Here is a 22418-nt window from a genome sequence, read left to right as displayed (position 1 = left end):
CACCATTACTGACTCCAAGATGAACATGGGCCGATAATGCGAGGTCACGGTTGGCAGGGCTAACCGGACTTTGTCATGCATCCACAGGTGCATCTCAAGCAGGGCCAAGGAGGTGATCCTCCCCCTCTATGCAACACTGGTCAGGCCACAGCTGGAGTACTGTGTCCAGTTCTGTGCGCCCCACTTCAAGAGGGATGTGGACAATATGGAGAGGCTCCAGAGGAGGGCCATTCGCATGGTCAGGGGACAACAGGGCAGACCCTGCAATGAGAGACTGCGGGACCTGAACCTGTTCAGCCTTCACGAGAGAAGGCTGAGGGGGGACCTGGTGACAGTTTATAAACTCACTAGGGGGAGACCAGGAGGGTTTGGGAGAGACCTTGTTTCCCCTAGTGCCCCCTGGCATAACAAGGAATAACGGCCATAAGTTGTTGGAAAGTAGGTTTAGATTAGACATCCGTAAGAACTACTTCACAGTTAGGGCGACTAGGATCTGGAACCAACTTCCAAGGGAAGTGGTGCTGGCTCCTACCCTGGGCGTCTTTAAGAGGAGGCTTGATGCCTACCTAGCTGGGATCATTTGAGCCCAGTTTTTTCCTCCTGCCCAGGAAGGGGGTCAGATTTGAAGATCTACAAGGTCCCTTCCGACCCTACTTCTATGATTCTATTATTTTATGAACATTGCTGTTCTCAGGGATATTTGTCCGGAATGATAGAAATCTCAGGAGACCCCATATAATTTGTATCTTTTGGGTATATATTTTCATAAGAAAAATCACTCTTAGCAGTGCACTGTATTTGAGAATGAAACAAATAAATAGGGCTCTCTATATTTAGATTCTGATATGAGGATGGCAGTGGATTTAGAACCCCTAAATGACACCTGAGGTTTGGGCATTTTGGTTCTGATATTAGCACATCTTGACTTTTGTAAATGTCGCTGTATAAAGATAGCAAAAAATGTACATCCAATAAATAACTGAGACAAATACATTGCAACAGAAGTTAATTTACAAAACAAAAATACCTAGGTCAGTTAAAGCCTTTCAAAGAAAGCTCTGAAAAATTCCACGTGCCCTATTTCCTTGCACAGTTCCCTGAAAAGTCATGCAAACTACAAGTTTGTACACAGAGCCAGTTATGCAAGGGGCCAATGTGTGTGCTGAATATTGCTACTTTATGCTCAAGTAGCACAGAACCATCTTTGAAGGTCAAGCCCTTAAGTTATACATGCTTAAAGCTGACCAAGACTTTTTATTTATCATAGCCACAAGCAGATTTAAAAAGTCTTATAAGTAATAACAGCCAGGATCCACAAAGGCATGTACCTTCCAGTTAAGTTAGTGGGAACTAGGCACCTTTAGGGTGCCTAGCTGGGCCTGAGGGTCTAGTTGGCAGTGACACACCAACAGGTCCATTCTTATTTATATGACCTTAGAATTTAATCCATAGCTATACTACCCTGTACTGTTAGTGTTAACAGAAGCTAATTGCATATTTAGAAGACAACAGACCCTACCACATCTGGAGAGTGATTTGGTATGCATTGCCATGCACACTATACTGTGCAAGCTTTACTTTAAGTCATGCATCTTAATGCTTCAATAAAATGTGGTCCTTTGCATAAGCATTTGGACATTTATTCACCTGAGAGATGCTCTGCTCCCATAAGCAGTGTAGTTACTAAGAAGCATTAGACAGACACTCCAGTGTTTTACACGTGAGTAATCACTGGAGACCTTTGAAACCTTGTCTTGGATAGTGCATAAACAACAGCTTTTTGATAATATTCTTTTGTTATATGGTGATATGTAATGCAAATTTCATATGAATATTTATTCTGTTGATAATATATTACCATAGAAACAATTTTGACAGAAGGACTTACGCTTTCTCTGGACTCAGTACACTTAATTAATATATATAAATTTGCCAATAATTAATCTGAACTTTTGCCCAGTGTTTTTAAGGGAAAAGGCTATTCTGTAATTACCCAATATATTTTTCTTCCAGTTTTAATTATATTAGGGGGAAGGGGTGGGGATGCTTATGGAGAAGCTTTGTTAAACAAGGTTCATTCCCTGTTTGTTTGTTTTTTCCCTTTTTTAACAAGAAAAGCAAAGGAAGATGGAAGAGATAAAAACCTCACCTTTTTATGGGTAGTCACTTTAGGATGAATCCTGCTTTCACTGAAGTCACTGAAAAAAATCCTCACAGGCATTCATTTCAATAGGAACTATTTGTGTGAGCAAGGACTACCAGGCAGGGCTTTATTTCAAGAATCAAATTTGAATTTGAGAAGGCAGGTTTTTGTGTGTCTGTGAACTGGCAATTCCTTTCTGTCTACTGTTGATGTACTACAAAGCTGTAAATGGGAACTATGAATATTTTATAGCCTGCTGCCCTGTGTACCAACAAGCCAAAGGTTAGACTGAAACCGTACAATCTAGCCAGAATAAAGGGCAGCACTTAGTTTGACTGCCCCCAGGGGCAGGACATGAATCAGACCAGGACTCCTGAGAGTCACAGCCTGGTCCTTTCTTCTTGCTTCAACTTCCTCTAACATCTCTTCCAACCATACAGTTGGTCTAATAAAAGATATTACAAAGAACCCCTTGCTTCTCACATATTTCCCAGACCATCACAGCTGCAACAACACTCTAACCCTATCAGAAGGAGGCAGTAAACTGCTCCAGATTTGCTTTTAGTGTTTCCCCTCTCTCTGTTGGCCCTGGTTTGCTGGCCACCACAGATACTAGCAAAGTGAACGGACTCTCAATCCCTGCTTGTCCCCTGCCTTCTGCACACCTCCTTGGGAAGGAATGCATCTGTCTGTTGGCCTGTGGTCTCCCCCATCTACAATGATAGGTGAAGCAATGTAAGGTACAGAGCCATAGGCCCATTTCTCTTGTACCTTGTATAATCATTTACACCTCTGCCAAAACGCTACCATTCCAGTGTAATATAGTGTTTTACGGCCACTTTGGACTCACTTGGCAGCAGTGGCGATGCATAGGGGGTCAACAGGGGTACATGTATACCCCCTGAGAGCACTGGTGCACCCCCCGATGGCCATGCTCGCCACTTAGGTGATGGGCAGGTGGGAGTGCTGGTGCTGCCCCTGCAAGCACCAGCTGGGAAGCAGAGTGCCAGGTGAAGCGGCCACGTTCCCAGGTGGTGCATGAGTGCCAGCCGGGGAACTGGGCCACCAGCAGAAGCAGCCACAGCCACTTCCAGAAGTCCTGTGGCCACTTTTTGGTGAGTAAGATCGGCCACAGGGGGACCCTCCATCTCGGTCGCTGAGTGGTCACTGGAGGGGCACGTGTCCCCTGTGACTCAAGAGGCACCAGTCGCCCATGCTTGGTGGAGCTGAGAATGACTATTCCAAGAGCAAGGCAAATCTTGCCCCAGATGATTGATTCCCATCTAATCAAAAGCCATATCTGTGAAAGAGCAAGCTTTTTCTTATATACCTTGATTATCTACTATCTGCAGAAATTAAATCCATTGTTAGTTTCTTGAATCACAATACGTGTGCAAAATGTTTTCTAGTGTAGGGAATCATACCATGCACCAGAAAACAGAATATTTTTTATAATGAAGTCTCAGAATGAAATTCTTCACTGGGTATTTGATCAATGTAGTTTAAAAGCCACCTTCTAAGATTAACTTCCTCTGAGTCAAGCCCTGATAATACTGTCTAAAGTTTCTCCTGCAATTCTTTTATTTTAGCACAGAGCTGTTATTTCCAAACAACCCCATCAAAGTAGTCTGATTTTTTTCATAAAGTGGCCTTGAGATATATCAGCTGTATGAAACACAATACTATATGTGTTTACATTCTTGCCCTTGTATTCATTGTTCACCCCAAACTCCAGTTAACAGCTCCCTGTGTTCCACTGACCCACATGTCTATTTTGCACCCTCCAATAAAGTACAGTGTCTTTTACAGATCTGATCCACAGTCCATTGAAGCCCATGAGAAGACTGTCACTGACTGCAAAGCTTAGCTGCTGTTAATATAGAGGGCCTGATCCAAAGCTCATGGTTCCATGAATCAAATGTGGAATAAATTTATCTTAGATTCTGACAACAAAGTTGTACTTCAGGAGGAGGAAAAATGTAAAAACTTGCTGCATCAAGTCCCCCAGAGGAAAAACATATCCTGTGCATATCATTTCTTTTTTAGCTGGATAAAGTTCTAATAGTATTTCTTATTCTGTCAATGGACACAACTTGTTCATGAAATAATCTTGCAGTTAAAAGTAATTGAAACATTTGTCTCTAAAGCAACCCGCTCTGCTCCAACCTTCTAATTTGCAGCACAGTCTAGCTCCAACTTTTACCATATGGCATCATATCTTTCCTCTGCTCAAAAATCCATCCTGCAGAGTAACTAGATTCTGAACTTTACTGCTAGCCCAGCATAGGTATAGAGAACACAGATTACTTACGTGCAGATAAAAAAATATCAAAGGATTGCACCTATCTTGATCCTGACGAGCAAAGTTAAGAAGGGGTTACGCAAGGAAAAGCAAAGGGTATGGCCAAACTACTTACCACCAGCTGAAAGGATCTGGGATGGGTGTGATATGAAGTCAGGGCTCACTGGAGCAGGAACTTTCTCCTCTGCTGTTGCTGCTCTGTGCTTCTGCACGCCTTATCTAGGGAGCAGCAGTGGCCGTTGCTATGGTAATGCTTTGTTTCAAGAGTTCGGAGGGAGGAGATAGGAAAGGAAAGGAATAACCTTTAGCCTGTGCAGTGAGCAGGTTGATGTGATGATGTGATGCTTTTTTGGAGTTATGAGAAGAAAGGCAAATAATGAATATTACAGAAAAATCACCAGAAGCAACTCTTTAAAGTTAAAAATCACTCTCACACTGGATGATAAAGGAAAAGAGCCAAGCATTTTAATGTATATTAATTGGGGGGGGGGTCTTAAAATCTAGCAAAGGGAGACAGTCAGAGAGAGAGCAGTGATATCAAGGCTCACTAAGGCAGGAGAATGGAGAGGGAGAGAGCTAGGCTGCTGCTGGATAAAATACAGAGCAGGGCAGTGGATGTAAAAATGGGAAAAGGCAGGACAGTGGTCCAGGAACAGCCCCATAAACAGTGAAAGTGATGTGCAGGCTCCAGGACTGAGGTTCATCTGATGACTGTGGTGTTTGTGTAATCATCTAGCCTCAACTTCTTGCGCAAGCTTGGCACACAGGCGGCTTTTACAGGGCCAGGCAGGGAGTCTTCTGTGGCAGCTGTCTGCTTGCCAAAACTGACCAGTTTCTGCTATTTTATACCAATGCATTCAACAGAGCTGTTATTTGAATGAGGAAAAACATACAAACATGCCTAACATTTGAAAATCAAGAAGAAACACTCTGCTCAATTGGCAGGATTATGAATTGGACCCTTTATAGTGCTCATTCCCATTTTAAAAAGTCTTTATCTAGGCCCTCTAGCTAAAACATTCTACAAAATGGTGACTGCTCACAGATTTAGTTTGTGGGGAAGGGGGTGGCCTCTCCTACATTGCTATTTGGATGCTGTCACTATCAAGGTGCAACATACAGCTTAAATATGTCAAGTCTTTCATACAATAATAATAGTTCCAAAGGACCAAAGATGTTAGGTGTTATCTTAATATCATGGGAGATGCTGAGCACTCTTAAATTCTCTGAGGCTAGGTACAGACAGTCAAAAATTCCAAGGGTAAATCAACTTACTCTTTGCAGGTTAGTCTAAGCTGCACCAATTAAATTGAAACAGAAGTGAACAGACATTACCTTTGATTCAGGACCTGAAGCCATATGCCTGCAGTGGCTCAGGCCAGAAGCCGGGGTGTGCTAGGGCACAGCTCTCTGGCAGTATGCTCACTTCCTCTTCCTGCTGCCTCCGAGGTCTTTGGGAATTGCAGTCTACAATCACAACAGCAGGACTCTGCAGAGCTGGTCATCACTTCCTCTTCCAGGTGTCCCTGGGATTTGTAGTCCACAGTTGCAGCCAGCGGTAAGTTTGAGCAGGGAAAAAGGTGTTTAAACTCCCATCCCTGGCCCCAGACCCCCGCTTGGGTTTGCCTGGAAGAGGACAGTCCTCTCCTGTAGACTAGGCTGCACTCCCAGCCAGGCTTGCCCCCCATACCTGCTTGTCAGCCAGCCCTCACTGCTGCAGCTAGGGACAGAGGGGTAGGGCCAGCCCTGCTCTCTGCAGCAGGAAACCCAGTCCAGGGCTGGAAAGCATGGTGGGATGCTTGGGGGCTATGATTTTACTTGAATCAGGAAGGGGTCTGATCAGTTTGACCGAAATCAGTTAAGTCTGATACTGCATTCCACCAGTTTTAACTTAAACCAGTTTCAGCTATTTTGAAACTGGTTTATGTGCACAGAACATCTGTTCTGTTACAGGTGTAAACCAGTTTCTGATCACTTAACCCGGTTTCTGCGTAACTTCTGTCCCTAGCCTGAATGTCATGTTTGGTCCAGCCATATGCTGAACCCTGTAGACCTTATTCTACACCCATTGCAATCAATCTAAATTTCTCCATTGACTCCAGTGGGAAAACAGAAAATTCATCTCCTCATAGGAAGAAGGGTAAGATTTTTCAAAAGTGCCTGAGTCAGCTAGGGCCTAAATCTCATTTTCAAAAGTGATTCAGCATTTAAAAACTCAAGTCGCATTGAAAGTCAATGGGACTTAAGTTATAGACAAATGAACAAAGTACAGTGAGGTAAAAGATGGGAACTTACCACTGAACACTTTGTCCACAGTAATTTTCTGTCTGCCCACCCTTGTCCTGTGGTATATGAAGGCTAAACCAGAGCAACTTACCCCCTCTACAAAGAACTATTGACTACCAGAGCCAAATGAGGAGACACTGGCTAACAAACTGACGGCATCATGATGCCAAAGTTATGCTTGTCTTCTTCATAGTTGTTACATAGTTTATGAAACATGATTGCCCATAGTTATTGAATGCTGTTATGATGCATAAGGAATGGCATATTAATGTACTTCCATTAACAGCATCTTGTAGAGATTTTCCTGAACATAGTATTGTTTGCATTTTGCCACTCCAAATAAAGGACAATTTCAGAACATACTGAAATCACAAGGGTTTATTTTGAAATCCATATCTTGAAACTTATTGAACTATGGAGAGACTGGGAATAAAGAAACTAAAATTATGTTCAGAAGAAAGAATAATTGTAGTGGGGAAAAAGGGCAAAAATACAATGATACAAAATGTAATAGACAACGCTGATATAAATGGACTAGCGCAGATGTAAAATAGATGCATAATATAACAGGTTTCCCATTGTGCCAGAATAGCTGGTAAGATGTATTAGAGGGAACATGTTCCTCCATCTTATTTTATAACACACATTCTTTCCTTAGCTAGATCACTTTGTATTAAATTGAATCGCCTTTGAAGGGAAAAGATGCCCTGAGATTACCAAATATATAGATTCATCAACACAGCCTTGAGATGTGGAACTTGCCAATCCAAGAAATAGCTCGTGAGGTTAGTAAAAACCTCAGACTTCATGAGGCCTTGTAAAATTTGGACTATTTGGCAGTCTCTATTTTCTTACTCTCCACCCCTCTGTACACACACTGTGGGTCACAGTTATTGAAATAGTTTTACCAGTGATGGATTGCTATACTAGTTCTTCTTTAAATATTACATCGTTTTGTAAACATTATGGCCTGGAAAGAATGTTATAAATGAAGAGATGGGTATAAGGATATAGGGAGTGAGTGTAGAAGAGAGAACAGTGGTGTGCATGGGAGAGTTGAGAAACAGTCCATAGGGGATAAGGAGCAGATAAAGGGAATGGACACAAGTACATTTGAAGCCATCTTGAAATGGGAACATTTTAAAAGGGTGACAGATGCTATGTTCTAACTGTTCTGTGTGGTCCAGCTCAGAATGGTATAAATGTAGAAAAGCTGCTTCAGCTTTAACACTGAATGAATCACTGGTGAAAATGGTTCCAAAATGTATGTGTGTCCAGACCCTTAGACTTAAAGACTAAATACAGACAATCAAGAAGTCCAAGGCTGCATTGATTCAGTCTTTGCAGGTTCATCTAAGCTGCAGAGATTAAACTGAGAAAAAACTGGACACACATTTACTTTTAATTCAGGAAATGCAGCTACATGCCTGCAGTGGCTCAGGCCAGAAGCCCAGGGGCACTAGAGCACAGCTCTCTGGCATGTAGCCATCATAGGCTGTGTGTTTGCTTCCTCTTCCTGCTGCCCCTGAGGTCTCTGGGATTTGCAGTCCAGAATCACATTAGAAGATTCTGCAGGGTTGCTCATCACTGCATCTTCCTGCTTCCAGGTGCCTCTGGGATTTTTAACCCACAGTCACAGTCAGCAGTAAGTTTCAGTAAGTTTAGCAGCAGAGAAGCTCTGTACTTGGGGGAAGGTGGGTTTAATTTCCCTTGCTGGTCCCAGACCCTAGCCAGGGTTTGCTTTGGGGGGGTAGGGAGGGGGAGTCAGTCTCTGCCACACCGTTCTCTCCCGCACCCAACCCTTCTCTGCTGGAGCTGACAGCACAGCACAGCCCAGGGCTGAAAAGCATGCTAGGGGACTGTGGAGGGAGGGGTCTGGGACAGAAGTTTCATAAACCAGTTTGACCCAAATCAATTAAACTTGATACTACATACAACCAGGTTTATCTTAAACAAGTTTTAAAACTTTTTGAAACTGGTTTATGTGTACTGAACATCTGATCTGTTACAAGTTTAAACTAGTTTCTGATCATTTAACCCGGTTTATGTGTAACTTCTGTCCCTAGCCCTAGAGACTTCAGATGGTAGTGTTTTGATGTGATAGCAAAAGGCAAGAGCAGGTAAGAACTCATTGTTACATAGTGAAGCCTTTTATCAAATAGGATAGAAATATCTGGTTTTTACTTTACAAGATTACTTTCCTACCCATACTAATTAAGTAAAACAAAGGTGGTAAAATCCATGCCCAAGCTACTTAACTTTCAGATTCCATTCAGTTTTTACCTTTGCTTTTTTGTAAGGCTACAAGTTGTCTTTATGATTACAGCAAGGCATATAGACCCAGAGGGCACCTATATATATGCCAGTTCTCTGCTCTGACCCGTCCTAATTAGCACGCATTGGAGCAGACTCTGGTTCACATGCAGTCCATGTCTCCACACTTCAAAATAGAAGCAAGGGCACTTTAACTAAAGCTCATTGAACAAGCTATAGTTAAAGCACCCCAGCTGCCATTTTGAAGCGCAGCATGCTGAATACAAATGACACTGTGGGTGCTTTAATTAGAGCAGATCTTGGAGCCACGCTAATTAAAGCATGTGCCCACCTCCACCCCAGATCATGTGTAAAGATATCCAGATTTTCTAATGCTGTAGCTTAATTTTAAGTATACCTTTGGCATGTTCTAAAATAAGATTTCCCTCTGTTGTCCAAACAAAAAACTATATGCATGTGTTATAAAGCTGGATAAAAGCTTTAAAGTCCATGATTTCCAACCATTTTGCTTGCATCAGTTTTTATTTGGTTCCCACTGTGGGGAAGACAGATGTAAAAATCCACTAAGTAGCAGATGGTGATGGAAATCTACTCTCTAGAGACACCAGAGCAATGATAGTGTGCAATATAGTACCAGAGACCTTTGGTCCTTGAAGTTCATATTCTACTTATAACCTAAGCCCCTTTGCAGCCCTCTTTCTCTTGTAGTCTGGAGCCCTTATCCTGCTCCCACTCCCTAGAGTAATTAGATTCACAGTGCTAATCTATTTCCTTGAACCCTTCAGCTCCCAGAAATCTTTTTTTATTCTGTCTTCACCTCCTCCTTACTAAATTATTGCTAAAGGTAATTAGTTATTGAATCATATTTAAATGTGCTGGGGTTTCCTTATGAAATGTTCCAAGCTAGTTTAATTGCAGAGTATTTTGACTGAGATCTCTGTTTTTGAACAAAACACTAGGCTCTCTTCATTTGCAGTTAAAAAATAAAATAAAAAGTGTATAAATCACTTCTGATGTGTTTTCTTCTAATACCATGTGTATTGTCTGCTCTGTCTTACCAGAATGCAAGTCTAAATAAAATATTGCTTACTGCAAGGCCTGCCTGGGAATTTACATTCCTGAACCTAAGAAACTGCCCTCAGTATAAAAGGAGCATCACTCTCAAACAAGAGGCAAAGCTTCATTAGCAATCTCTGTCCTTTCCCTAAAAAAAAAAAACAAAAACAAGGTACAATTGGATTGAAATAGGACCACAGTGCTTTAAGCCTGAAACAACGAGAGCAGGAGCAAATCAGTTTAGGGTGAGACTTTAAAAGAAATAGAAGCAATATTCAGTGGGGATTTTTCCATTTTTGCCCTTAGGCATCTTTGGAACTCCTAGCCTTTATTTACCATGTTCTAATAGCATCTAAAGGCTGCAACTGAAATCAGTGCCTTCATTTGCTAGTTACTGCACAAACACATAGCAAAGAAACGCCCTGTGCTCCTGAACTTTCACTATGAATGAACAAAACAAATTGTCATTATTCCTATTTAACAAGTGAGAACATAGGGCAGGAACAAAGTATACTGGTATAGTGAGCAAAACTGTAGTTGACAGATGATGAAAACTCCAACCAGAGTCAACTACTCTCAATCTAATGAAGAATCATCCACAAGGGGTAGTTAAGCCCCACATACCATCTGCTTGCTACTTTTCCTGTTGTCATCACTTGCTCATATCTAACTTAAAGCTTGTATCCTACAACCTCGTCCCCAGTGGCAGATCCCTGTGTAGGCAGGGAATGTCTATCTGCCAGGAATAGATGTCACAAGACTGAGGGGTTACCAATAGATTGCAAGTTCATCAGAATAGGTATCTTCCACCAAATTCTTCCCATTCTGCTTAAGCTAATGTGGCTGGCCCCTTGTCCTATATCACTGCAAAGTGTGATGTATCCTTATAGTACTATGAAATGATTGTTGTTGCAAGTCTCTTACAATTAAGGAATATGGTGCCATAGAGGGAGTGGTTGAGTTAAGTACAGTGAGTGTGCAGATGACTCTATGGGTCCTATTTTTTCACTTAAATCACTGCATCATTGAACGTGTGATCCAGGACTATTGAGGGCCATATGCACAAGTAGGATTGTAGACCAGAACCTAGAAACCACCTTAGCAGTCTCCAAGGCCAACAAATCACAATACAATTCTTGCAGGTACTTTACTGCCTCTTCCATTATGCTCCTGCTGGAGAATGAATAAGCATAATAGTCAGACTTTGGAAGAGGAATCACTCTTTTTAATTCAAGCCTTCATTGTTTTTTGCTAGTGGTGATGGTGATATTTAGGGTAGGATCCCAAAAGAAGCAGGGGAAGTTATGCTGGAAGGTAACACAGCAGGGCACACAATCCAGCAAGTTCCCTAATACGATCATTAAGCATCACTTTTTGGTACAGAAAGTAGAGAAACCAACAAGAGGAGGCTTTTATCAATTTGCTTCTTACTAACTGGGGTGAAATGTAGAAGCTGAAGACAGAGAACAACTTGGGAGACAGCAATCATGAAGTGACAGAGTTCATGATCCTAAAGAAAAGAAGAAGGTTAAATAGCAGAATAAAAACAGCGGGCTGCATCAGGAGCAGTTCTGAGGAGGTACAGTGTGCAGATGCACCACCCCCACCCCTTTCAGTTGATCGTGCTGCAGGGGCAGCGGCCAGGGACTTTAAGTCTCCAAAACAAGTAAGAATCCCCTTCTCCCTTCCCTTCTATGCTCTCTCCTCCTCTTCCTTTCCCCTCTCTCTCACCCACCATGACCACCTACCACTGTCTCTGATTGCACCAGGGCTGGATGGGGAAGAGCTCCCGAGCCACTTCTTACTGCTCCAGCCAGGTCCTGCACAGAGCTAGGCTCAGCCAGGGAAAGAAACAGCAGCAGTGGGCACATTCGTCCTCCAAGTGCCTGGTGCTGCTGCTGTCTCTAACTGTACCTGGGAGTAGGGTAGCAGTGGCTCTGAAGCCCCCCTCTACTCCTTCTCAGTCAAGGCCCAGCAGGGTATACAATGAGACCCCTCAAGTAACCAGGGAGTGTGAACAGGGACAAGAAACAGAGAAGCTGTTTGCAAGCAGTTTGCAGGTCAGTTCACAGGGCAGTTAGCCACCCCTCTCTTTGAAGGGGAGCCTTTAACTGTGGTGGGAGAAAGCAGGGAAAAAAACCCTTTTAGGACCAAGGAACAGTATACTGGTCAGTCTACAGATGAGTTTGCTAGGGAAGGTCTACTTGGAAGAAGTGCAGCAAAAGGCAGTGGATTAAGAGACCCAGAGAAATGACTGGAGGACATGACAATGTCAGAGCCACTGCCACTACCTCTGCTTACACCTGTGAGTTGTTTGTCTAGGCAGGACTGCTGCCTGTTGAGGCTTCACCCAGGTCCTTCATTTGGCACTGTGGAGACTGCAGCCAGTGACAGCCAGGTTGGGGAGTGCCTGTGATGTAAAAAATGGTGCTTTCTCGTAATGTCCCTCAGGGAATAGGCAAGAGCACTAGGAGGACTTGGCAAGGCTCTGAAGCGTCCTCCACCATGAGGACTTCATCCATCAGTTCAGTGCTGGAGGAGAGCTCTAGGACTGTGGAGGAAGGACTGCCAAGGCAGCGCTAGAGAAGGAAGAGGACGTGGACTCCCAGGAAGGTGGAAGCTGGAATCTTGTGACCTCTGGCAGCAAGCAGAAATTTTCATCTACACCCGCAGCAGTTTTTATGGAGAACACATATGGAGCTCTAGCAACAGAGGAGGAGCACATTTCATTGGTGGGGGAGGACATCCAGGCCTCCCCAAGGTTAAGGATCAAGACCACTGCTACCAAGAAGAAGTGATGGACGATGGTGGTTGGAGACTCCCTTTTGACGTGGATAGAGGCATCCATCTGCCAGCCTGACTTGTTGTCTCAGGAGGTCTGCTGCTTGCCTGGAGCCTGGATCCAAGATGTCACAGAGGTAGGGACAATCTCAGGGATAGCTCTGTCAGGCCTTCAGTCAGCACAGATGTAGTTAGGGATCTTCTGGAAGGGCTAGACATTTTTAAATCTGCAGGTCCAGATGCCCTCCACCCAAGGGTGTTGAGGGACCTGGCAGGTGTCATCGCAGAGCCCTTGGCCTGACTATATGAGCATTTGTGGTCTTCTGGCCAGGTGCCGGGGGATTGGAAACTGGCTAATGTAGTCCCAATTTTCAAGAAAGGGAGGAGGGAGGACCCAAGTAACTATAGGCCTGTAAGCCTCACCTTGGTGCTCGGGAAGATCTTGGAGGGAATCATCAAGAAACACATCTGTCGGGGGCTGGCAGGGGAGATCGTGCTCAGGGGGAAAGGTGTGGAAAGCACGCTGTTCAAGTTTTCTGATGATACTAAGATGTGGGGCAAGGTGGACACACTTGTAGGGAGAGAGAGGCTGCAAATTGATTTCGACAGACTACAGAAGTGGGCAGATGAAAATAGGATGGGGTTCAACGTAGATAAATGCAGGGTGCTGCACCTTGGGAGAAGGAATCCACAGCATACATACAGGCTGGGGAGTTCCCCTCTTGAAAGCACAGGGGCAGAGCAGGATCTTGGAGTCATTATTGACTCAAAGATGAACATGACCAGATCAAAGGTGACTACAGGGCTTGGGGTGCGAGAGTGAAGGGGACAGGGGCTTTAGGTAATGTTCTCCTTGATCCTTCCAATCAAGGGAAAGGGCCTGGACAGGAGTGTATGCATCCTGCAGATCAATGTATGGATGCACAACTGGTGTCATCAGCAGGGTTTTGGCTTCATTGACCACAGGATGTTGTTCCAAAAAGAAGGATTGTTAGAAAGAGATGAAATCCACCTGGCGAAGAGAGGGAAGAGCATGTTTGCAAACAGGCTTGCTAACCTAGTGAGTAGAGTTTTAAACTAAGTTTGCCAGGGGATGGAGACCAAAGCCCTGAGGTAAGTGGGGAAGTGGGTGACCTGGAAGAAATGCAAGCAGGAGGGGGCAATAGGGGAGCCCTTCTCATTCTTCCTGAGAAAGTAGGGCAATTGTTTAGTTACCTCAGGTGCCTGGACAGAGCCTGGGAAACAAGCAGAAAGAATTGGAAGTCCTTGCACAGTCATAGAACTATAACATAACTGGAATAACAGATATGCAGTGGGAGCTCACATGACTGGAGCACTGTCGTGGATGGGTACAACCTGTTCAGGAAGGACAGGCAGGGGAGAAGAGGAGGAGTTGGACTTTATGTAAAAGAGCCATATGATTGCTCAGAGCTCCGGTATGAAACTGGAGATAGTCTTATTGAAAATCTCTGGATTAGAGTCAGAGGGAAGAACAACAAGGGTGATGTTGTGGTGGGGGTCTGCTATACATGACCAGACCAGAAGGAAGTGGTGGATAAGTCTTTCTTCAAACAGCTAGTGGAAGTTTCCTGATCACAGGCCCTGGTTCTGATGAGGGATTTCAATCACCCTGACATCTGCTGGGAAAGCAACACAGCAGTGTGCAGGCAATCCAGGAAGTTTTTGGAGAGTGTTGGGGACAGTTTCCTGGTGTTAGTGCTGGTGAGGCCAACTAGGAACCATGCTCTTTTTAACCGGCTGCTCACAAGCAGGCAAGAATTGGTGGGGAATGTAGTAGCAGATGGCAACTTGGGCAGCAGTGACCACAAGGTGATCGAGTTCAGGATCTTAAGGAAAGGCAGGAAGGAGGGCAGCAGAGCAGTGGTGTACCGATGGTGGGGGAGGGAGGGGGCCATGGCCCCTGGGCACCAGCTGGGGGGCACGGCCAGAGATGCCATGGCACTCCCCACATTTGATGTGTGGCCTATCTGGCAGGTTGTACATTTTTTTTACCTGTTCCAGCTGGAAATTCCAGCCACCGGCCCTCCCCCAGCATCTGGTGTGCCGTGATGTTAATTTTCCTGTGGAAATGGGGTGGAAGAGGGCGCCCAACACCCTGCTTGGATCATCCCCGGGGGGATAATGGGGGATGCATATGCAGGCATTGGCCCCTGGGCACCAGAGACCCATGGTATGCCACTGCAGGAGTGTCCAAATATCAACCCTAGACTTGAGAAAAGCAGACTTCAACTCTGGGAGCTCCAGGGCAAGATCCCCTGGGAGGCCACCCTGAGTGGGAAAGGAGACTGGGAGAGTTGGCTGTACTTTAAAGAAATCTTACTGAGGGTCCAGGAAAAAAACCATCCCACTGTGCAGGAAGAATAGCAAGTATGACCAAAGAGCAGCTTGGCTTAGCAGGGAACCCCTCAGTAAACTAAATCACAAAAAGGAAGCTTATAAGAAGTGGAAGCTTGGACAAATAACTAGGGAAGAATATAAAATCATTGCTTGGGCATGCAGGGATGAAGTCAGGAAGGCCAAAGCACAGTTGAAGTTGCAGCTAGCACAGGATGTGAAGAGTGACAAGAAAGGTTTCTACAAGTATGTCAGTAACAAGAGGAAGATCAGGGAAAGCATGGGTCCTTTACTAAATGGGGGTGGCAACCTAGTAACAGAGGATGTAGAAAAAGCTGAAGTATTCAATGCCTTTTTCATCTCAGTCTTCACAGGCAAGGTCAGCTCCCAGACTACTGCACCTGGCAGCACAGTTTGGGGAGGAGGTGAGCAGCCAACAATGGCGAAAGAACAAGTTAGCAACTATTTAAAAAAGATGAATGTATACATGCCCATGAGGCCTCTGAGCTGTATTTGTGTTATTTTCCATGCCAATTTGTCCCCACCCACACACACTAACACCAGCATAATATTGTTTTCTTTACACTGGGCAACTGGTTGGGTTTTATCTTGTGACAGTAAGCCATATGAGCATTGCTAACTTGAAGGTGTAAGGGAATATTCATTTTTTAGTATGGGGGATCTTTAAATAGGCATTTTCACTGCTCAATTAAGTAGGTGTAATAAAGATGAGAAACAGGCCTAAAACATGCTGACTAATGCATCTAGATCATGTCAAACATCTTCCAATCTGTCTTTTGCAGTACATTTGGATATATGTATTTGTGTAACCCCGCTTATACAGAAGAATGGCTCTTGGATAGCTAAAGGTCTGATCCTGTCTCATGGTGCAGCCATTTTGTTGTGCTGTCCTGGCTAATGGCAGGTGCCCTAAAGAGAACAAAATGACACCTGGGGAATACCTGTTAAGAATAAGATTTCTTTTGCTCTTGTAGGGCTGAACTCCCCCCCAGAGGGAAGTCTAAAGATGTGAAAGAGGGAAAGAATGGGAACGCACTGAAGTGCAACCCATAGAAAACCAGGAAAGACCATCTTTCTGTATAAGCTCTGGGAAAGGAAGATATAGGCATGGGCTCAGGAGGGAGGGAGCAATTTCAGACTGGAACGCTTCATAACCCTGACCTCCAGGGGGTGCTTTAAGTTCCAATGGGTCCTGGGCAGTGCCTTGTCCAAAATCTGGAAGCTGGGAAGTTGATGTGAAATCACCTGCACCAGTCCCCAACCTGGTCCTGCACCTCTTGCAAAGCACGACTAAGAATCTAACCTTAGCCTTTGACTGAATTTCAAATCATCACAAGACAAACCACAGGGTATGAAATACAAGGGGGCAAAGGGATGAAAGGTGCAGAGACAAACTGTCATATCTGCTCTTTGAAAGGCATACCCAGTGTTACAATAACTCAGAAAAAAAACCCCAAACGTACCCATCTGAGAAATCCATCAGTGCTGACACACTCCAGTGTAATCACCCCCAATATACTGCTTATGTGAGTGCAGTTTTAAAGTTAGGTCATATAATACTTGAGGTGAAATATAGCATATTGAGGTATTTGTAATGTATATAAAGCTCTTACTACTACTGCCCAAAGACAAACAGTAGCCAAAAAGGTATACAGCATGCTAACGGTTCTGATGACCTACACAAGTCTGTCATGTGACTCTCAAAGTCATTGACCTCATTTGCCATTGGGGCCAAAAGAATTACTAAGTAGACTGTGATTTCCTATTTACTTAACTAGACAGTATTTGAAAACCTACTACCACTGAAATTGGTAGCAATTTTTTCCATTACTTTCAATGGGGCAAAGATATTGCTCAGTATGTCTGGATGACAAGCTGTCTTAAGGTAAGTGACCAAAACAAGATATTTCTTCAGTGGACATTGGATCAAAGGGGGCGAATAGCTCTTGTCACAGCAAGGCAAATTAATTCTTGATAGCCCTAACAGAATAGCTTTCCTGAAAACCTTATCTTTGTTAGAGGACGAGCCTTGCCAGGATACACAAACAAGTCATGCACAATATAATACACTGACCCAATCTTTTTACATTTCAGATGTGTAAAGGGTCACATCTGACATCCAGAAGATAAATCCAATTATGATTTTTTGCTGCCTATGTTTAGGACAATGATTGAAATATTATTTGAGAATTCTAGAAAAAGTAATTGGGTACCAATAAGTATTGTGCACTTTATAGGGAAATGTTCTTTTTCAAAATAATACTCATACAGTGAAAGGCTACCCTTTAGGTCATATGAAGTGGAAAATGCTTAAGTAAATATTATAGAAGGCAAAAAGTACTTGTGGACCTGAAATTCAATGATGAAAATATATGGATTTCCATGATAATAGTTGTTCCATTTAAGTACTCTCCTAACATGCATAGCTGCATGAAGTATCTCCTTTGACTGTAGTTTAATTAAATGTCCATATTGTGATGTATTTCCTGTTTGTAAATGATGAAATTGCAGAACAATGAATGCTAATACTAGCCAAGTGTTGCAGGGGTATTGAAAGCAACCTTTCTTTAATATTTATTAAACTCCAAAAAAAAACTATAATGAAGTACCCTTTTGTTCATAAGTGCCATGAAATTATTCACATTAAAGATTACCAAACAAAATTCATATCTTTCAGCAAGTGGCTATTCAGAGACAAGCTAAATAGAATTGTGTTCTCATTCCATAAATTATGAACTAGCAAAGCAAAGCAAACCTAAACTTATTTAGTCTCTTCTAACTGTTGATAAATCCACGGTAGAGGGAAAACTTTGCCAAAGCTGTGCATTTGCAACCATAAGGACATATTGATGACAGTTATACATGTGCTCTAGGAATGGGGGGAAGGGGTGCATTAATTAAAGTGGCTCTGAGAGCCACTCCCGCACAGTGTCAGTGTCCGCACAGTGTCCGCACAGTAAAAAATGGCGACAGGGGAGCTTTAACTAAAGCTCGTTGAATAAGCTTTAGTTAAAGCGCCCCTGCCGCCATTTTCCGTGCTGAAACCTGTGATGCTGGAGTCTGCTGGAGCACGATAGTTACCATGCTCCAGCAGACTAATTAATTGATTAATCGGGTCTGTTCCAATGCGCTGTAATTACAGCATGTCAGAGCAGCCTTGCTGTACTTGTACAGGCGCCTTACTCGGGTAAAACTCAGCAGGAGTTTTGGGTGAGCAGCATGTAGTCCACCTTCTGTACAAGCCTCCATGTTTATTGTGACCCATGGTCCTAAAGTTCAGAGCTAGGCTGAAAAATGACTCAGTAAAAATGGTGCTGTGCAGTTCCAAGTTAAATGTGCTCAATTTACAAGTATTAAACACTGCTATCCCCTAGCTGCTGGTCCTGCAAGCTCATCTAGGGTCTTGAAAGAGAAAGGAGGATTATGTACACGGCAGGATATTTATTCTGTATTCAGAGTCATCGGCCAGTCCCGGATCCAAATATTCAGTAACTATGCAGAACAAAACCATTCCCATCAGACAGACTGAGAAGCCTGGGAATAAGCTTCCCAGGTCCAGTCTGTAGGGCTCTGGCCTAAGTAGGAAGGGACCCACATTCAAGTTCTTCCTCTGACTCAGACAGAGAGGATGGTTGAATCTGGCTCCCCTGTTTCCTGGCAGAGTTCTCTAACAACAAAAGGGCATAACTTCACTATATCCTCTTCCTTTTTTTTTTTCCAAGGAAGGGCTGACCTGTTTTGGGCCATGCCTCCATGGTAAATTCCCTATACCCTAAACATGTTTTGTGCTGCTGCAGGTGGCTTGTCTCCTAACTCAGAAGCAGTAAATCAGCAACTTTATCAATACAGCTCTTTAGGAGAGCTAATTAGCATTAATAGCATAACTAAGACGGGGTGACCAGGGCAGCAGTCCCAGCACCAACTTGGTGGGGGGAAATGGGGAAAAGGAGGAATAATACCTTCTGCCGCAGCCACATGGCTGTGCTAAGGGCACTGGGCTGCCCCATGCTTTGCCACCACCCTGCTATGCCTCTGGATGGGCAACAGGGATAAATTAGCCTCCCAGCTAATTACCTATTTACAGCACTCCATGGTCATAGTTACCAGGCTGCTGGTTGAGGAGGTAATATACCCGGAGCAGTGTGGCATCTTTGAAGGTACCACTGCCAGGCTGTAGGCCCCATACTTCAGGCCAGGATTCAGGGGCGACACATAGGGAGTGCTGGTGCACCCCCTGCCAGGCCACGCTCCCTGTTTAGCCGGTGGGCAGGGGTGCCAGTGGGAGCACCAGTGCCCCCCCTGTGAGCACCGGCTGGGGAGTGGGGCTGCCAGCAAAAACTGTGGGGCTTCCAGAAGTGGCGCGGGCACTTAAGTGGAATGAGATTAGCTGCCAGGGGACCCCACCCCAGTCAGCAGGATCGGCCACCAGGGACCCTCTCCCTCTCTGGTCAGTTAGATTGGCTGCTGGGGGACTGCCGCCGGTCATCCATGCCAGGATTCATGACTGTGATGAACCAAGAGCGGAGCTTGGAGCCCAGATCTTTCTTAGGGATAGAGCTGTAGCCCTCTCCTCAACATTTCCTATTTACCTGCATAGACAGATCCCAAGTCAGCATGTTCTTTTTTGTGAATCCCATCCTTAAGCACCTAAGTCTTCCTAAAGAATACATGGAAAGAGTTAAGCACCTACTTGTGGTGGTGAATTCCAGTAGGTGGCAAAGCACCTAAATGGATTTGCAGTAGTGAGTCTAAGTTCCCCCTTGAGAACCTAGCCCTTAGTATCATCTCTGAAGCCTCATGCTTTTAGTGGACTTACACACATGTGAGTAACCAGAGGTCCATAAACACTTCCACTGAAAATGCACAAAAAGAACTAGGAATTAGATCTCTTGCAGTGTCTCAGCTGTGTTGGCTCTGCTGTGTGAATAGAAGTAAAAAGCAATAAAACATGTTTTGGTAGTTAAAGTCAGCAGATCTTATGCTCACTCATTGATTAAGAAGGTGTAACTTTGACAGTGACTTTTAAGAGCAGAGTTGCATGTTAAATTTTCTTGTGAATCCATTTATACAATTTCTAACCTGATTCTGCTATCAAGAAAATGACATTTTGTTACATTGGCTTGAGAATCCTCTGTGATGGTGAAGACACTTGTTCTTTTAAGTGTCCACCAGTTTTAATGCACAAGTGGGGCTGTCCTAGCATAAAACAATATTTGTAAGCTTTGAGGATACTGAAGGACCCAGGTTACTAATACTTACCTTCTTGAACTGGGTAACAGGATCTGACTGTATGGACTCACACCAAGCTGGTAATTCCCACTTGTAAAATTATGAGCACTTCTAGTTATGGGAATCTGTAAATTGCCTCTCAGTAAGGTACAGTGTTGGGATGAAAAGTGAAGATACATGGAATTATACATTTGATAACTTTGGGAATAGGAGACAGAATTGCATGGTTATTGATTTGATTAGTGCTTTCAATATCTCTCCTTGAAAACAGACATGGATTGGTATGTGTACTTCATTCCCTACAATGTTTACTTTAATCAACTGTTACACACCTGTTTTTACTTCTAAGGAAACATCATCCCCGGCATAACAAATTCAGAGCAACAGTAAATATAAGCCCCTGTCATGTGTACAGAATGACTTCTGAAATTTCCTAAGAAAACGTAAAACTATTAAAAACATAAGTTGTGAAAATGTTTACCTTTATTACCTTTATCCCTTGAAATGTTAAAGCTGCTTGTGACCCACCTTAAAACAAAGTATCCAGCTCTAAATGCACAGATAAGAAAGGATGGATATGATGGATTCGAGGAAGAATCATCATATGAACAGGCCAGACATGAAAAAAGGCTTTGTCTGCCCATCCTAGAAGTGAAGTCACCTCTTCAGAATTCACCACCCTGTCAAAAAGAGGGAAATATGTCCTCTTTTCAATTTGCCATTGGCCATGTGCACCTCATTTCAGATATCTGTGTTTCCAACTCTCCCACTTGTATTGCAAGTCTCACAGTATTCTATTTTTTCCCTCATAAGTCCCTATCAAGAAATATGAATATCCAAGTGAAGTTTATAGCCCTCCTGGCTGCAGTGGCAAGCTTGAAAACATGACAGCAGGAGGGGGGGAAACGTCCTGTGGCCCTTTTCCTGAGATCTCTTGAGCATATGTAAACACCCTTTACAGCAGCGGGACATTGACCACCAGGGCCCCCTGGCTTTACATATGACAGCGTTACGTCTTGTATTGTGTCAAGGTTGACTGTGTAGTTCTGCTAAAAACAATGGATTTGTATAAGATGGTTTAAATAGGGATGATCCTGCAGGAAGTTGAACTAGATGATTTATGGAGGTCCCTTCCAGCCCTACTTCTCAGTGCTTCTATGATTCATATGTACTCTCAAATCTTAAAAGCAGAAAGCAAATAAAAAGAACCCAACATTTTTGCTTTGTAAAAATATGGTTTTGGGTAGCTGATTCCTGCTTTTTGAGCACCAATGTTCGGCAATGCTGAGCGTGTTGTTCAGGAACCGCTGAGAGTGAAGAAGCTCCTAAAAGATACGGTTTCCATGTTAAGATACATTGCTATAATATGGGGGTGTCTCTAATGTGACCACAGTAAAGCATTCTAGAGATCTGGCATACCTAGACCTGTCTTGGAAGGGGGAAATGAAACTACAGAAAAATTAAGGTAACTCCTGAGATTTAGGAACAAACTCCAGGAAGCAGCCCTAGTACAAACAGAATGGAAATGTATTCCTGCTTTGGTTACAGAGAATCATCAAGACTTCTGCCATCACTGGTATCACTGGGTCAAGAGACTCTAAGAACCTTTATTCACAAGTTCACATTAATACCTCTGTAGTGAGAGAAAGCACAGGACTTCCTTGGCCTGAAATATGATTGATTAGGAGTTCTCAGAGGCTCTAACCTCTTTGGCCGATAATGCTGAACACTATGAGAAGTGTTTTGAGCAGGCCCAGGGGAATGGGGAGGCAATGGATTGTGCTAGAGAAACAAAAAGGAAAGAGAGGTTTCATAGATTAAATATATATATATTTTTTTAAATCTCCTCAAAAATAGTCCTCAAAGTGACTCAGTACCTTGGGAAGCTATTTATTCCTGCCCAGGCTGTCATCAGCTCTGCATCTTTCTTCTGACCAGTGTGCTTCACCCCTGTTTGTTGCAGGATTCTTC

The 22418-nt window shown here is 43.6% G+C and overlaps 1 protein-coding gene across 3 annotated transcripts in view; it reads right to left on the bottom strand.

The window, feature by feature from the left end:
* The window catches only part of PPP1R17 (protein phosphatase 1 regulatory subunit 17), a 31541-nt gene extending 26869 nt beyond the window's left edge, over window positions 1–4672 (bottom strand). The window contains exons 1-2 of one of the 3 annotated variants that reach the window (XM_019538220.1): window positions 4561–4672; window positions 2150–2198 (exon numbers count right to left, since the gene is read on the bottom strand). The gene's annotated coding sequence lies outside the window, so the exon portion shown is untranslated. The remainder of the gene's footprint in view (window positions 1–2149; window positions 2199–4560) is intronic. The other 2 variants (XM_019538218.1, XM_019538221.1) reach the window with 2 other exon arrangements.
* Window positions 4673–22418: the final 17746 nt, after the last annotated feature.

This window comes from Crocodylus porosus, unplaced genomic scaffold (assembly GCF_001723895.1).
Source record: "Crocodylus porosus isolate Cpor-Errol unplaced genomic scaffold, CroPor_comp1, whole genome shotgun sequence".
Lineage (NCBI taxonomy): Eukaryota > Metazoa > Chordata > Crocodylia > Crocodylidae > Crocodylus > Crocodylus porosus.
Note: the sequence above shows the minus strand (reverse complement) of the source record. Positions and strands in the feature narration are given on the sequence as shown.